Below are 18,273 nucleotides of genomic sequence, written 5' to 3'. Positions count from 1 at the left end.
AGCCGTTGAAGGAGTCTGTGGGCCTTATTGGAAGAGTGGTATAAGGATGAAGCCAAGCTATTATCCCTATTCGTCCATTGCCACCCTTTTGCGCACACATTGGAAACCTGTACCTGTGAGAACAAAACATAATATATTTAAGGGAGAAATCACATACTACTTCATCAGCTAAGGGAGGAACGGGGGGGGGGGGGGGGGGGGTGTTCTAGTTCTCCCAAATGTTGACACGTGTTGGCATGGGAAGAGGGGGGCAGACTCAAAATGATGTCATCAAAATACAGTATAGGCAAAGTAGGCCTATCAGGTGCAAGAGATTGAAAATAGCATTCAAGAAAGTGTGGCAGATTATAAGAAGAAAAGGAAATTAGAGAACGGGATGAGGATGTATCTATTTATCCATCCATCCATCCATCCATCCATCCATCTATATGTTTATATATCTATATATATATATATATATCTATATATATATCTATATATATATATGTATATATAGCCTTCCTTTCCCTTAGACCTCTGAAACACATACCTGTGTTAGGACAAATTCGAGGGCCTCCGATGACATGTATTTCTGTTGCTTCTTGCACATCTTTTGCCTCAGATGCCATGTCCTTGAGCGTTCCGCCCTCAGTTGACGCTGCAGCAATGTCACTTTCTTATTGACAGGAGGACGAGAAGGCACTGGTTTTTCTTCATGGAAGGACTGTGGGCTTGTAGAAGCTCCACTATTATACGTAGCTACAGGCTTTTGTTTGGGGGGAGGTCTAGGACTTGCTTGGGGAGGTAGATTCAGGACTGCGAACATTGTTGGCACAGCACTCTTCAGGAGACGTTTTCTGTGCACTGCACTTGCACTGAAGCAAGAAGCATCAAAATGTTCTTCACCTGAAACATTTCCTCTGTGCAGTGCATCAGCTGACTTGTCATCCAAATCTGCACGCCTGCAGTTGATGACCCAACACCTGGACCTGAAAAAAATAACAAATGCAATTCAATATTAGAGATCTAGATCTATTATTAGTAATTAATTGAGAGCTGGGTCAGATTAAGAGTTAATTATATACTTTAAAGCACATACTAATTGGCTGAGAGAGACTAGATTTATGCTTCTCTTTAGATCAACTTCAACATATATGGCTATAATTCAGTGCCGTAGCTACACTGTCGCCCCTACCCTTGACTGTGTTTTAAATCAACCACATCTGCTATTACAGAAAAGGAGAAGAAGAAGATAATGGCCCCACTCACCCCCCGCAGAGCCAGCTTTACCGGTCACAGACACGGTGCAGTAGACTAGGTCTGGATCAGAAATCTAATGTTCCTTTATCTCTTGTAACACAATCTAGACGTGTTGATCTAGAAATATATAGCTATTTGTTAAAGTTAATAGATTAAAATTTAATTTTCTCACCTTCCAGGATTCTTTGGGAAACGGAAGAAACCTAAATATGGTCTCTTGTGTCGAGAATTTGAACAATTGATACCGGAACACCACTGGCATTTGTTTTGTGTTGTCGGTGCCATCTTAGCTCATTGTTGTACGCGCTTATTCCCATGTTCAGCTGTTGACCCAGATACGGGCTTTTTGGCGAGCGAGAGCTCTCTAAGCGTTAGCTATATATCCTCTATGGTATAACGTTGTGTATACTACAACAACACCTGCAATATAACGATTCACGGCGAGCAGCTTACCAACGTAGAAAGTTTTAAATACCTAGGTTCAATAGTGACAACAGATGGAAGATGTAACCGAGACATACGAGCAAGAATAACTCAAGCCAAACAGGCCTTCATGGACCTGGGAAACATTTTGAAAAACAAACAGATGTCGTTCGGGATTAGATTCCGAGTCTTGAAGTGCTACGTGTGGCCAATCTTGTTCTACGGATGTGAAAGCTGGACTACAAATGCAGAAACACAAAAGAACATTGAAGCTTTTGAAATGTGGTGCTTGAGAAGGATGCAGAGAATATCGTATACCGCACACAAAACGAACGAAGAAGTGCTAAAACAAACATACCAACAAAGGAAACTAATGCCCTTAATAGTGGATCGACAACTATCCTTTTTCGGACACATAGTAAGGAAAGATAAGAATGAATACCTGGCAAGTTGTGGAAAAATACCTGGTAAACGCGCCCGGGGGAGACAAAGAAAAACACTCATAGACCAACTGAAGGGCTTCACCAACCTAACAATCCAAGAGCTGTTTGAAAAAGCAAGAGACAGGGAGGAATGGAGAGAGATAATTCATGCAGTATCCGAAGCCTGGACCAGGCATGGAACCTAGAAGAAGATACTACTTAGCCCCTAGTCCTAGCCTTTCACAGACTTAAAGACTAAGATTAAGACTATGTCTAGACCTACATCTAGATCTTCTAGATGACAGCTACAAAGCACAAATAGAATTGTATAAACTACCGGTAAATCAAGGACTAAGCCTGAATATGATGTTCTAAAAAAATAAAAACGCTCTTAGTAATCATGCTGATTGAAAGTCAAGTTTTCTCTTTCTGAAGGTTGAAACCTTACATTAGCAGTCTCCATGATGTTGGATTCACTGGCTGTCGAGTTGATTTGAGCCATTGTTGTCGCTCTCCATCTTAGCTGGCTAAACCAGTAGTATTGGTGATGGTTTTAACCGGGATATGTCCGTCGAAAACATACTGATTTTGAAACAAATGACATCATCTTCTTACAATCTAATGATTCAGATGATGAACCCTCCCCATGTTTGGTTTGGAGTATGAGCGAAAATTGTTCAAAATCTGCAGACGACACACTTTCCACCCTCCTCCTTTGTCACCATTATGTAAACCCGCAGAGTTGGTCACATGACAGGAAATTCAATCAATCTCTCCTCTTTCCGGTGATCTGTGATCGAGATCAAAGCGCAAAATTGACCAATCGAACCTTTCGCCGGTGCAAATGCGATCAATATTGATCGTAAACAAAAATTATTTAAAATACTTCAATTTCATATATGTATAAATTTTTATATATATCGTCGGCGTCCGACTCTAACCGTGCAAGTGCGAGGACGATGGTTTCGAGAAAAGTGAAAAAAACTGAATAATCTCTAAAATCAGACCGGGAAATGGATACACCTTTGGTATCATACATCTTGGGCAATCCCTTTTTGATAACATTTGTTGTTGTAGTTATAAATACTATAATTAATTAATTGTGGCACTTGCACGCCTAGCGCCAACAAATCTGTCGGCGGATGCACGCCTAGCGCCGTGTTTGTTTAGCGCCCGACTTCGTTTATGGAATGCTTGTCGGTAGATACATGAACAGCGCGATGCACGCCTATCGCCCGCCAATCATCCACATGGGACTGGCGGTCACTGGGCGGTTAAATAATGCTTTGTTGTAAATAGAAATACACCAATAGCTCTTTTAGATAAAATTATTTTGTATTTACTATTCCATTTCCTATAATAGTTTTAATTTCAAGTGTACTATCTTTTATAGACACAATTTACACCAGTCAAAACCGCTTTTATGGTAGGTAGGACACAACATGAACGACCCAGGTGGAAATGAGTACCTATTGCTGGCCTGGACCTCTAGGTATGATCGTTACATCATGTAAAGCATAATTTGATTATTGATATCCTTATGGTTTGCCTACAGAGGGAGGGGGTTGATATTGCCATGAGTATGATAACATACAGAAATGAAGGAGTCGGTCTCTGTGCAAACGACTATTAAACAAGGGATGTGGGTTCAAAACCTCTCGTCAATAGCAGTTTTTCAGTTTCAATTACTCATCGAATTCAATTGGACCTGACGGAACACTAATCCTAGATTATAACAGATTAGTGTCTTTCCCACTTTGTTACAAGAATTGCTCACTTGTTTGTTTGATTACAAGAGATAAACTATGGATGGTACCTTATGCTTTTGAATGACATATAACATGAGGTAACAACATAATAACTTCAAACCTAATCTGTGTGAGTATAACAGAATGTTGGTGAATGTTCATGTAGATATGTTTTCTACAAACCAATGTCTCTGAGTAAAAAGAGCATGTACAGTCACTCATACATGCATCAACAAAGAAATGTATAACTATAGCCCCATCATTTTGATTTCCTCACACAGTATAAGTTAGTTACATAGTTCTTACCTTCTATTTCTAAGTATGTGAATGTCCATGAAGGTCAAGGTTCAGACATTATAATCTATGTTCGATTAATCGTGTAAACAACAGACTGTACATCGTATAATCAACAAGATGTCTTATAGTTAAGGCATGGATTTTATTATTAAAATCTAGCATAAATTGGTAATGAAGACAACTTCGATTTCAATATATTCAATATACTCATCATTCATCTTTCATATTCATTATGTACAGTTAAAAGCAATGAAGATAGTATAATACAAAGATGACTAAAGGCTAAAGGGGAAATATTGATCAGAGCTCTCCACATGAAATTTTAATTAATATCAAATTTTACACCAATTAGACATTCTTATCAGGTATTTACAAGATACGAAATGAGGTTAATTGAAATGGAAGAAAATTAAAATTGGAACGGGCTGCCATGACAGCCCAACATTGAAAAGAAATTAATTCATCACTAACGCTTTATAGGTGGGGCAATGAATCATAAAAGCTATGTAATTCACGTGGGATGACTGATTTCATCTCTTGGAGGTGCGTCCATTTTACAGAGGAAAGAGGTCTTTGTCCACTAAACAACGGAGTCGGTTGACCAGCAATCCTTGTGGAGTTCCCTCTAACAAAAAGTTCCTCCCAGTCATCCTCGTGAAGAAGTTTGAAGAGGATGCGCCCATCCGGTGTGTATTTTATGGAACGGATGTCAACAACTTGAGGTTGAGGATCTCCCTTCTTTTTCCCTGGCCTGATGTTGTTTACTCCACAAACGGTATTGTAACATTTGAAAAAATTGTGGTCCAAATATTCCACTTTGAAGGGACACGGATTTTGTCTGGCTTCCTTCATGTACCTTACATAGTCCGATGGACAATAAATCGACTTGTGTCCTATTTTATCTTCGATGGTTTTGTGGACGCTGTCTACTTCCATTTGGGTATGCCCCTTTTCTAGATATTTTTGTATTATTGTTATGAGCTTCGTTTGTGCGGTGAAAGTTAAGGCTTTGGACAAGGTCGAGTTCCTATTTTGATAGGTACACCCATCAGAATATATTATCAATTCCCTGCACTCTGGCGTCAAGCTTTTGTCAATGTAGTCGCACAGGCAAGAAGCAAATTCATTGGCTGTCAGGCCTCCTTCCACCTCGTGCTAAACATAACAACACACATCTTTAGTTGTAGTGTCGAAGATGGTGAAGTTATGGACACAAAGCTTTGTCCGATAGTATAGGACAGAGGCCTTCAACGCAGGTGCCAGTAAAACAGCTTGGAGGTCCATTGGTATCATTTTTGTGTGACCGTGACTGTTAGCCGCCAATGCCTTGTCATTTTCTTTGGCTGTCCTGGCTTCTGTCTTCCTTCTGGTGTGTAAGTTGTACTTTTCTTCGTCTGCGTTTCCTTCATCATATTAAACACAGAGATCACACATGTCTTTTCTAGGTCTAAAAATATCGAAGTTTCCCTTGTAGATTTTGTCACTAACGATTTGTCTAGATGCCGGACTGGTATTTTTGCTTGTGCACCACTCCTTGTACTCATGGTAGACGTCCATTTTATTGCTGAAATCGCGTGTAAAGTACTTCTTTTTGGAGCTCTTTCTGCAATAATGTGCAGGCATTGTGTCCAAAGACGCTAAAAATGATACAACTTCCTCTCGTTTGGGTGTCACAGTTTGTACATTGGAGCTGTTTTCATTCCTAATTTTTCCCTCACCTAAAACTTGAGTTCTAATGAAGTGTTGCGTAACTCCGGTAGTGCTTAAGAACATTTTTTTGCATACAGGGAGTAAGCCTGTACCGATGTTCACATTGTGTCGCAATGTATTTTGTCTGCTTGATTCGCATTGCTCAACTCGGTGCCTTCCTACATTATTTCTGTGCACAAAAGACTTCACAAAAACTTCCCTCTGAGGCCATGACATTGACCACACCTCTTTGTGGATCTTGTTTCTCATATCATCTGTAAGTTCAGAACATTTCGTTCCAGCTGTCTTACAGTTGCATCTTCCCCCTAGTTCCTTGGCTGGCTTTTCAACAATGGCATATTTACCACTACCATTGTCATACTTTCTTCCCATGTAAGCTTCTCCTCTCTTGCTCTTTTCAACTGGTTGACAACTTTCTTCCATTTACTTGGGTCAGCCCTCTTTCGCTTACATCCTTCAATCTCATCGTGGTCATCCCCTTCATTTATGATATCATTGTTTCCAGTTATATCTCTAATGGTAGCCTCAGCTTCAGTCGGTTCTCCATTCTCTATCATATTCAAGGTTATAGCAGGTGTAGGTGACCCTTCTATATCACACTCACCGGGTTCATTGTCGAACTGTTCAGCTGATGTTTCTGCATTCTAGCTATCTGAGACCAAGTCTATGGCGGTTGCCTCTTCCATTGGACTATCCCCACCAGCTCCAGCATCATCGTTGGGCATTTCTGCTTGGTGGTTGTTGATATGAGCTGAACTCAAAGCACAGTTCGTCATGACATTTCCATGAGTGAGAATACTACCTTTATCGTTCCCCCCAGGAAAATAAGAATTGAAGCTATTTTCATCACCTGTCTCTTGCTCGGGGATAGCATATGACACACGTTCATCAATGAAAGGAACAAGTTCAGTATATGAAATGTCATTCAAACTTGTCTCCGGCTCTCTTTCAGGGGATGCATCGGCGTTGAACATGTCACTGTGTTATTTCTTTCCACTGGAAAAGGATTGGTAGACGATGACTGCTCAGCATTTTGTTTTTGTGCAAGCTGAACCATCCTCATAGCTCGACTGAAGGGATCCATGATCTAGTGAAAAATAGAAAAAAAAAGAGACGAATAGTAGACTGAGTGACTGTGGTATCTGAATACTGGAAACAGAAGATACTCTTGAAAGGCTTGACAAACAGTGGTAAATCAACAATGATACACACGCATTTTTAACCCACAACCTCTTGAATTAAACCCTAATAACTAAACTAATAAACATTCAACAACTAAGCTGTCTTAGTTATCGTAAATATTAACTTTAATGCTGGTATTAAGGTCCTTCTATATGAAATTTGCAGTGTGGTTAGCAAAAACAAAAAAGATTGGTGTTGGGTGACTAATAACGATAATAAAAATAATAATGATAATAATAGTATACTACTACTACTATATTCAAACTTGTCTCGGTACTCTTCAATACCTTACTGTCACTTTTATTCTTCACTAGTTGGTGACTGACTGCTGCTTGTTGCAAGCTACCATCCTATACTACTAATCATATCTAGTAAATAGAAAAAAAGAACGAATAGTACTAGTACTATGTATCTGAATACTGGAAACAGAAGATACTCTTGAAAGGCTTGACAAACAGTGGTAAATCAACAATGATACACACGCATTTTTAACCCACAACCTCTTGAATTAAACCCTAATAACTAAACTAATAAACATTCAACAACTAAGCTGTCTTAGTTATCGTAAATATTAACTTTAATGCTGGTATTAAGGTCCTTCTATATGAAATTTGCAGTGTGGTTAGCAAAAACAAAAAAGATTGGTGTTGGGTGACTAATAACGATAATAAAAATAATAATGATAATAATAGTAATACTACTACTACTACTACTACTACTACTACTACTACTACTACTACTACTACTACTACTACTACTACTACTACTACTACTCTACTACTACTACTACTACTACTCTACTACTACTACTACTACTACTACTACTACTACTACTCTACTACTACTACTACTACTAATAATAATACTTCTAACTATACTAATAATAATAATAATATAATATATATAACAATAATAATAATAATAAAATGATAATAATAATGATGATGATAATAATAATAATAATAATGATATATAATAATAATAATAAACAATTACTGCCAATAATAATAATAATAATTATTATTATTATTATTATTATTATTATTATTATTATTATTATTATTATTATTAATTATTATTATAATAATAATGATAATAATAACAATAATAATATTAACATTGATGATGATGATGTTGATGATGATGATGGTGACGACGATGATGATGATAACGACGAAGGTATTGACCATAATGATTATGATGGTGACAATAATCATGACAAGAGTAACACAAGTTACCTGAATATCTTTATGGAGATTAAAAATATCAAGCACGCCAGGTCTTGTTAGAAAAGAAATCTTATTGATCTTCTAGGGGCTGAGGAAAGAGAAAAGATGAGTGTGAATTAGATTAAAATTGAATAAAAAATACTGTTGGATTTTCTTTGCCACAACAATTAATTAATCGTTATTTGTTAATATTGGGCTGTTATATCAACAATAAATATTATGAAGCCTATCCGTGTAATGACCACATTACCACACAGCCGTGTCCCGCAGGTAGGGCTAGTTTCGCTATGTTATTCGTGTATGCACCCAGTGCACTAAAAGCGTAACAGGCATCCGTGCTATTATGCTAGCGGTAAACGTGCATCCGCCGCCTCACATTATGAAATAATTTATTGTTCATTACATATACAATGATTTACACTAAAACAGTATTAACAGTGATCATATATGATGTAAAAAACAATCTACTTACCTTTAGATGTGAAAAATGAAGAAATGTAGAAGTAAAATGAAACAAAATGTCAATTCCTCACAAGAACTGCTTGACTGGCGGAACCACGTTTAGAGTGCCACCTTGTGCAATGAGTTTGTCATACACGTTTAGAGCACAAACAATTTGCCGCCTTTTTTCAGAAGATAATCGGATACGGTTTATATCACGGCTTCGGAAGAGGATGAGCTTATATTTGACCTAAAAATAACATTTTGCCCCCTCCTGGCGCTTACACGGTTAGAGTCGGACGTCGACGATATATAGCCTTCCTTTCCCTTAGACCTCTGAAACACATACCTGTGTTAGGACAAATTCTAGGGCCACCGATGATAGTGTTGTGCGAAAAGTGTCCATATTTTCCTCATTTTTTTCGCTCCGATCTCCTTCTGTTGCTTCTTGCACATCTTTTGCAGCAGGCGCCATGTCCTTGAGCGTTCCTCCCTCAGTTGACGCTGCAGCAATGTCACTTTCTTATTGACAGGAGGATGAGAAGGCACTGGTTTTTCTTCATGGAAGGACTGTGGGCTTGTAGAAGCTCCACTATTATACGTAGCTAAAGGCTTTTGTTTTGCTGCTAATCTAATAGGTGAAGTTCAATCCACTTCATAGAACTTCACAACATGATCCCATGACACATTATGCCCTTTTACCGAAAATCCATGGGATTAAAAATTATTACAAATGCTTTTGAGTAGGTTTGGTGGATCAAACATTTAAAAAATCTTCCGGTTGTCGAGCATGAAAAATGATCGCTGTGCTGTAATATGTAAATGCTTACACATTGCCCTATTATTGCTTCGTTGATCACATATTACAAGTTTTGGCACAAGTCCAATGGCAACTATGCTTCAAATTGTCTCCTGTAATAATGGAAGCAGCAAATTTACCCTCACTGGTCCATTTGAAAGGACATATGAAATCGGCTGTTTCCATTTTGTACTGAAACCCCTAAGCATGCACATAAGGGCGTGGGTTGCATGCTTTTGTGACCGCCCCATGTGGCCGAAATCCTCAAAGCCTTGCACTTCGTCGTTTGAGGGTCATATTGGAGGAAGGCTTTTAAAGCCATCTTATCCAACACGATGACGCAGACTATCTCAACCCCTTTCATTGTTTGGACTTTTAAGTTCTAAAAGGTGCAAAATGTTCGCACATGGTCCAGTCTTAATATTCATATTCTTGATGGCTTTGCCTAGAGTCTTTGGTGATGGCAGTTTGAACAGCCGCTGAAGGAGTCTGTAGGCCTTGCGGGAAAAGTGGTTTACGGATAAAGCCAAGCTTTTATCCGTGTTCGTCCATTGCCGCCCTTTAGCGCCCACATTGGAAACCGGTACCTGTGAGAACAAAACATAATGGGGAGTCCTAGCTTGGCGCACCTATACCACTAATACAAGTACAAGGATTTGGTACACTAAATATGCATATATCTCAATGAAATTTGGACAGTAACTATAAAACATTATATATTTTCATTTGGTACATCATTTGTTGATTTTTCAAGAATAGTTTTTGAATGGTTGCTATTTTCAAAAAAAGGGAGGTAATTTGTCAACTGAAATTAGGTACAAAGTTTTCCTGTGATTTTTTCTTTGCTATCACTCTCAGTGTGTTAATACTTACAGTGCTTGCTAATCATTGTCATAGATATGGCATGAACTAGGATCTTTTGCCTATGTGTAATATTTTTTTTAAATAAATTTTTTCATCTTTTGTCAAAAATCAGCCATTTTTAACGACAATTATCAATACATAATGACTTATAAAAGAAAAAGTTTTAATACAACATCAATAATCCTAGGAAACTAATGCCCTTAATAGTGGATCGACAACTATCCTTTTTCGGACACATAGTAAGGAAAGATAAGAATGAATACCTGGCAAGTTGTGGAAAAATACCTGGTAAACGCGCCCGGGGGAGACAAAGAAAAACACTCATAGACCAACTGAAGGGCTTCACCAACCTAACAATCCAAGAGCTGTTTGAAAAAGCAAGAGGCAGGGAGGAATGGAGAGAGATAATTCATGCAGTATCCGAAGCCTGGACCAGGCATGGAACCTAGAAGAAGAAGAAGAATCCTAGTTCATGCCATAACTATGTTTATGTTCTACATGTATGCCAAAAATTAGAGGAAAATCTTTACAAACAAAGAAAATATCACAGGAAAACACATGTATTACCCTAATTTTCGACAAACTTTTCACGGCTATAAAATTTAACGTAAATTCATCATTAATCTTAAAATATTTGGTAAATTACATGGAAATTTAATCATGGGTTCCTTTGGAGTAGGCTCCATCCTCCTGGGCTTCATCTCTTTCTTTCCTGGCTCTTCTCTTAGCCCTTCTGCTTTCTACAGATGCCTCTGATGCCTTTCTCCTTGATGCTTTTATCCGCACATTATCCTTGGCGAGAACGAATGTTTTAGTGTAAATTCCTGGTACCAATTCTAGGTTTTGAAGAATTGACAGATATGCTGTTGCCCCATCGTTATATAATGTCACAGCTATTGATACTGCAGTTTTGGCTACTGTAAGGCCATGGTATTTTGCTTTAGGGCATAACTTCCACACTGTGGCATTCCAACTCTCATTCGCATTCTGGGTGTAGCCTTCTAAACATTTTTTCAAGAGAGAATTGTCAGACAAGCTTTTGAAAATTGGTTTGATTACATCCATGATTGCAACAGGAAGATTATTAGTATGTTAGTTTACTGCTTTACAGTTCCTGCTGCCTCTGCTTTTCTATAACCACACCATTCATCGTTACACAGATTATGGATAGCAAAGGTATCTGACGACCGCTTGTGGAAATACACCACCCAAATTGCTTTTCGCATGGCTTCTAGGTTGTTCTTATTTCCACGAATGGCATTTCCATAATATGTGGTTATCTTGTCAATTTGTGCATCTGTTAACCTCCCTTTGCCACCTATTGTCTTTCCATCAGAAAGGGGTTTACCTTTCAAATCTCTCTTGAGATTACGTAGACGGGTACCCATGCGTTTTTGAACATGTCCAACACACTCAATCTTTTCAACTGGACAATCAGCACCATAGGGTTTGCTGTCATGGACCTTTTTGAAGCTGTTGGTATCACCATCTCCAATGTATCTTTTATACCTTAGTTGATGTAGCTCGACTGAACGATTGAACATTGTGACAGCCGAATCCGCTTCCATCGCTCCTGATGATCCTTGATGTGTCACCGAGCAAGTAGCGATGTGACTGTCGCGCCATTTTTTTGTAGCCATCAGACGTCTTATCTTTTTGTTCCCAATAGTCACAGGACTTACATGCTTTGCTGTGTGTCTCTGTGTCTAGAATTTTGCCAGTAACACACCCAATAGCACTAGTTGTGTCCAATATTTGATGAATGCCGACGGGTCATCCATGAGCCATCCACCGACACATCACAGTCCCTCACCCCACCTTCATCCGCCATGTCACTATTATCATTCATGTTATACTCTGCCTTAGCAGCTTTGGTCATAGTTTCTGCTTGACTCTTCTCTGTTGATTTTTGCAAAGTTTGATTTAAAAATTGATAGGTGCTTTTTGAAACATATATATATACACAGCTAGATGTTCCTCCATAAGCAAATTATGTGATCTTGTATGAACTCAGTGCCAGCTACTTTTGTTGAGTTGATTTACATGACAGGAGATTCTGTATAAAAATATTTTCGTTCAATTTTCAAAAATAAATGCACTGTCGACCCTTTGCAGATTGGATTTTGATTCAATTTAATCGGACAAGAGCATTCGTCAGACGCAGTTATGACAGCCTGTTGGCTAAGAAAATCTGTGACTGTGATAATGGTCTTTTGATAAAAAATTAGACCAGCAGCTGTCGCCTGCCAAAACTTGGGATTTATTGCGCCCAATCAGCATAACTTATCGTTGTCTGTTACATCAAGAAAAGGTGGTAAATTGTTGCACGAACTTTTGGAACTGTCACAACTGTCTGGCACAAAATCTTCATCAGCTGGGTCAGAAAATTCACTTCCTGATTCAATCTCTGTAAAGCCCTGCAAAATAAAGAATAAAGAAAATCAGCATTTCTGAGCCAAAGTCCCACCTCTGAACAATCATTAATAAAATGTATTGATTCAAGTACAGAAAACAAATATGCAAAACAGCTCTGTGCATCCATTACCTTCAATGACATACGTGTATGACATCAGCTATTAGACAAAGATTCTATAACAATTTCATATGCAAAGCAATGTCACATTCCTGCCTTAATTAGAATCATGGAATTCCAACTAACTGTATAAAAATGAGGTTAGCTTTTATCAAGAAGTAGAAAAAAATTAAATGGTAGCATTGATTGTTAAAACCAATTTGTCCTGGGCCTAGAAAACATCAAGCAGAAACAGGAAAATCTATAAATGATCGTATACATCGGTACTAAAAGTGGTTTCCAGCTGGGCGTCTCCTATTGGGAACATGTACTGGTGTCTGAATGAGACTTTTTTGTGATTTCAAACTAAAACTAAGTGCATTGATGGTATGCTCTTGGGATCTACATCTGTTTTCCCTGTCTGATCTAATTCAGTTCGTTTTACTTTTTCTAAGGTGCTTTAGTTGTAATTCTAGATTTATTTTATATTAACATGATCTTTTCCTCTTTTTTCCCCCCTTTTCTGGCGCCTAAATGACCTAGATGTGTCGCAAGCGCCGTAATGAGTGTTTAAAAGCGCTTTTAAAAAACCAACAAAATCTCCTGGTAGAGTGAACAGCACGGTGGTAGAGGACTAGGTTAGAGTGACGTAAGAAAAACGTATATTAAAATCCGTTTTAAAAAATGGCTTAAAAGTATTTTAAATTATTTTATGAATATAATGTACAGTTTTGTTTGTTTTGTTGTTGTTGTTTTCTTGTTTGTTTTCTTTTTTATCTCGGACTACGGTATGTTTTTTAAATTTTTATTTTGCTATTACTTTTGTTACTTTTTAAAAAGTAATATACAAATAAACTGCTGGGTGGGGATCCTGACCTCCCATAGCGGGCAGGGAGCTACATACTGCGTCTTCTATCCCCTTATATCTGTTTTCCAACATACTTGGTTTTTTCCTGGCCCTGGTCGGAGTCCTGGCTGAGAGGAAAACAGTCAAATGCATAGTTATTGTTTTGGGAGATGATATTTTTTTCCTTGTAAATCATCTCTCTGTTATGTATTATTATATTTGTTATTTTTAATTTATAATGTAAGCATTTGAATGTATTCCTCTTTGTTGGATTTTGTGCTTGTGTCAGGATGAGACTTATAGGTGATCTCAAACTAAGTACATTGGTGGTATGCTCTTGGAATCTACATCTGATCCCTATTTGTTCCCAGTTCCCCTTTGTCTTACTTTCTCTTGGCTGCTTTAATTGTAATTCTAGAACTTTTTACTATCCCATTTTCTTCCTTTTTACTGGCGCTGATATAACCTAAATGTGTTGCAAGCGCCGTAAAACCCTTAAAAACAAACAAACAAACAAACAAGTAAACTGTTACTTTGCCATAAACGTAACTTTGATTTGTTGATTTTTGTCGTATTTTTTTTTTTTGAGGGGGGGGGGGGGGGCACAAAGGTAAACTGCTGCTAAGATTTATCTACATAACTATTTCATTTCCTATGTCATCATTTTTCTTCTGGGTGGGGTTCCTGGCCTCTTATAGTGGGCAGGGTGGCACTTACTGACTGTATCTTCTATCCCCTTATATCTGTTTTCCAATTTGCTTTCGTCTTTTTCTTGGAATGAGATTACTTGGTTTTGCCCTGGCCCGGACCGTAGTGCTTGGCTGGGAGGGAAACAGTCAATTTCATAGTTACTGTTTTGGGAGATGATATTTTTTCCTGGCAAATCATCTCTCTATTCTGTATTGTTTTATTTATTAATTTGAATGTATAATGTAAGCATTTGAGTATATTGCTGGTGTCCTGGTGAGACATTTATGTGATCTCAAACTACGTACATTGATGGTGTGCTCTTGGAATCTACATCTATTCCCTATTTGAACCATTCCCCTTTGTCTTACTTTTTCCTTAAGTCCTTTTAATTGCACATCTAGAATCTTTTCACTATCCAATTTTCTTCTTTTTTACTGGCGCTGATATGACCTAAATGTGTTGCAAGCGCCCTAAAACCCTTAAAAACGAACAAAACACACACACAAAAAAATCATTTTTCTTGGGGGCACAGAACTTGAAATCTGTCTAATACTAATAATAGAAACCCTTTATTCCTGGATTTGGTTTGTTTTCTTTGTTACCTCCCATGGTTGGCAGAGGAGTCACTCTTGTTGTGTCTTCTATTCCCCTATCTGTTATACTTGTCCATGTTGCTCTCTGCCTTTGTCTTCGGATGATGTTGCTTGATTTTGGCCTTCTCTGGCTGGATCATTTAATAATAATATTATTATTGTTGGAACTGATGGATAGATAGCCACTGTGCCTACTCTATGATAGACTTGACTCACGCCCATTGGGATGATTTTGCAAGCCGGTTTTATTCACGATAGGCCTAGAGAAACCGGTGTAAATTGCAGATTCATGAGGCCAATCGCTCCAAAGAAGTGGACGTTAAAGAATTTACCTGATATTGCAAGGCCAATCTTATTATTCTCATTTTAAAAATATAATTGGGGAAGATGCATTGGTCTGACGTTAATATAAAGAATATAAAAGGAAATATTCATTTTTTAAAATGATTGAGCGGATGCTGATTATTATTATTATTATTATTTTATTTTTATTTTTTTTATTTATTTTTTTTTTTTTGGGGGGGGGGGGGGTCGGGGGTCCTTTTCCTTGTTTTTCTTTGCCGACACTGTATCATCATGATGTCTTAATCCATCTTCTGCATCATTTTGACACATTGTTGTAATGGACAATATTTTACGTCAATTGTTTTTTAGATTCCCAATACAACAGTGAGCCCATAAAGAATTGGGTTATCTGACCTGCAAATAAGTGCACGTCGCTTTGACCACACTCGTACTCGAATCTTCTCCCATGCTTTCAAGACCAGCGGCTTGAAGGCTCCTCCTTTGCACCAACACCTAAAAGGCTGCATATTCCTTCCCATTTGTTAATAATGTATACGCATTTCTAATCACCAGGCGATAAAAGAACAGTCAATGTAAACGGCTAAGTGGTATGACACTCGCTTTCGGACCGGAAGGTTCTGGGTTCGAGCCTCGCTAGGCGCATAGTTTAGTCTCTGGAAAAGGCTCTTTACTCACATTCTCTCACCGTACTCATGCGTAAAATAAGTACCTGGCCTTTAACAGCGTTGTCTCTGTCGGAAAAAAATTGCAAATCTCGCCTAACAGGCGTCATGTCCCGTTCTACATGTTTCGTGTTGCTGTTCGTTAGGGACCCCTTGTAAAGCGCTTTGAGCACGTTTAGTGGATATTGCGCTATATAAAAGCTCACTTTAAAAATATATATCATTTGGAATACGGTGTCTACCGTTGATAGGTGCCATAAAAATCCAATCACTGTGAGGTAACTACGGCAGACGACAAACCTGCTTACTGCTCTACGAAAATTTCGTAGTACTACGAGTTTTTGGCTCCAAACGGACAATTATAAAGATCTTTAATTCAATAAACTTCTTGAAAACAGTTTTGTTGCATGATCCAGTATAGATAGTATGCGCTTGGGCAAGAAGCTCACTACATTGCCATCCGGAAGTATAACGGACCAACACACAAAACTATGTGTACCTTGAACGTTTATAGTCTGGTTAATACAGTTAAGTGAGAATTACTCATAAACGTGGATGGCAACAACAACAACAACAACAAAACAAAAACAAAGACCCGATTGACATCAATTTCATTCTATCTATAGATAGAATTAGCTTGGCCAAGGAGTTCACAACATTGCCATCCGGAAGTATAACGGACCAACACACAAACTCTGTGTAACCATGAACTTTTATAGTCTGGTTAAGACAGTTTAGTTAGAACAACTCACAAACGCGGATGGCAAAAACAATAACAAAAGCCTGAGTGACGTCATCTGCATACTATCTATACATTAAGGAGCGAAAAGCATTATTTTAACATATTGAGGCAAATTGGTAATTTTAAAAAGTAGTTTTAGTGTCTAATATTATATTAATATAGGCCTAGGCATAAAAATTACGATTTTTTTTTTCAAATTCTAAGAAGTCAGGTCTGAGCACAGACTACTTGGAGTCCTGTGTTATCTATGGGTCTGAGCTACGGTATTTGAATTCACCAACACGATTCATTATGCTCGACGAGAATTCGAGAGTTCGATCCCGGACGGTTTGCATAAGGAATAGCATTTTGTACAATATATTTTCCGCGTTTGATCGGAGATGAACATTAAAATGGGAGGAGCCACTATCGTAAAGCAACGCCGTCGTTGTCCGAAAACTGTGCCAAAACCTAACAGGCTAAAATCTTGTCCATGATAATATTATACGTATACTATAGGTACCATCAGAGGATGATTGTTCGGAATAAAAAGCAAAGCGAGTAGCGCATGGTGTTTGCGTTGAATACGCGCTATATTATAATAAGGAACAAAATTGACGTCACTCAACTGTTTGTTATTGGTTTTAGACAGCCGCGTTAGTGATTCGTTCTCACTAAATTATATAATCCAGACTATAACATTCAAGGTTACACATAGTTTTGTGTATTGGTACTATATATCCGGCTGGCATAGGTATTATTATGTTTTGAGTATTTTACCTAAAAGAATAGTTAGCGTCAATAGACATTAACGCATTTATTTTCGTTTAATGGCCAGGGCATGGACGTCGACCATGGCCATGTAATATTAAATAGATAGTATGTGCTTGGCTAAGACACTCACAACATTGCCATCCGGAAGAACTAACGGACCAACACACAAAACTATGTGTAACCTTGAATGTGTATGGTCGTGTTAATACAGTTTAGTAAGAATTACTCATAAACGCGGGTGGCCAAAAAGCAATAACAAAGACCTGAGTGACGTCAACTTCACACGATCTATAGACTACCTCTACTGCTGATGCCATCATCATTACAGACGTACATATTATGTGACCCACCGTATCCCAACGTTATGATGTCCAAGTGATCTTCATGATGAAAATTTAATTTATCAATTTATTGTCCGTGGTCGTGGCTTTGTTAAGATGAATAAACATATATCTTAAGTACGCCAACACCACATTATCTCATTCGTCTGTAGTGTTTCATTCATCCTGTTTTGTTGATAAAGGGGAAACCCGAAACGTCCATTTTATCTGTTTTCGTATATTAAATGGAAGCTTACATTCAATTTCCCATTGTTATTTATGTCAAAAATATGAACCGTGGGAAAAGTCTATTTGTTTTATGGAGGAGAATGACCTTTGATTCAAAATGGTGTAGGCTATGCTTGATCTTTACTTTTTTTGGTATCTACTTTATCCCGACTCAATATCAATTTGTCGCGGTGAGTCACACATTTGTAAACACGTAGGCTAATAAATCTACTCGTCGATCACTATGGAAGGAACGAAATTGACGT

The sequence above is a fragment of the Berghia stephanieae genome, chromosome 5 (genome assembly GCF_034508935.2).
Source record: "Berghia stephanieae isolate SIO BIC M18660-M18661 chromosome 5, UCSD_Bste_1.3, whole genome shotgun sequence".
Lineage (NCBI taxonomy): Eukaryota > Metazoa > Mollusca > Gastropoda > Nudibranchia > Aeolidiidae > Berghia > Berghia stephanieae.
This window is presented reverse-complemented; position numbering follows the sequence as displayed.